Here is a 405-nt window from a genome sequence, read left to right on the forward strand (position 1 = left end):
ACAGCGGTGTCGCACAGCTCCCCCCAGCTGCCACAGCGCTGCCAGAAGCATCACGGTCTCTTCCCCTGCTCTTGATAAGGTATGGGAAAGGCCCCAGGAAAGGGGCTCTTTCTCCTTTCTCCCTGTGCGTTCTCTCCTGAGTAAATATTTTGAGGAACGGTGCAAAGGGGATGAGGCTCAGCTGGAAGCGGCGTGGGCTGGAAACATGCTCCTTGGGCCAGCAGCACCTGCACGGCTTCTTGATAAGGTATGGGAAAGGCCCCAGGAAAGGGGCTCTTTCTCCTTTCTCCCTGTGCGTTCTCTCCTGAGTAAATATTTTGAGGAACGGTGCAAAGGGGATGAGGCTCAGCTGGAAGCGGCGTGGGCTGGAAACATGCTCCTTGGGCCAGCAGCACCTGCACGGCT

At 57.3% G+C, this 405-nt stretch overlaps 1 protein-coding gene across 1 annotated transcript in view; it reads right to left on the reverse strand.

The window, feature by feature from the left end:
- ADAMTS7 (ADAM metallopeptidase with thrombospondin type 1 motif, 7) overlaps nt 1–405 on the reverse strand; it is a gene marked incomplete at its 5' end in the record, with an annotated part of 42,750 nt that overhangs the window by 17,966 nt on the left and 24,379 nt on the right. The gene's annotated exons all lie outside the window — the stretch shown is intronic.

The sequence above is a fragment of the Cariama cristata genome, unplaced genomic scaffold (assembly GCF_000690535.1).
Source record: "Cariama cristata isolate BGI_N322 unplaced genomic scaffold, ASM69053v1 scaffold15197, whole genome shotgun sequence".
NCBI lineage: Eukaryota > Metazoa > Chordata > Aves > Cariamiformes > Cariamidae > Cariama > Cariama cristata.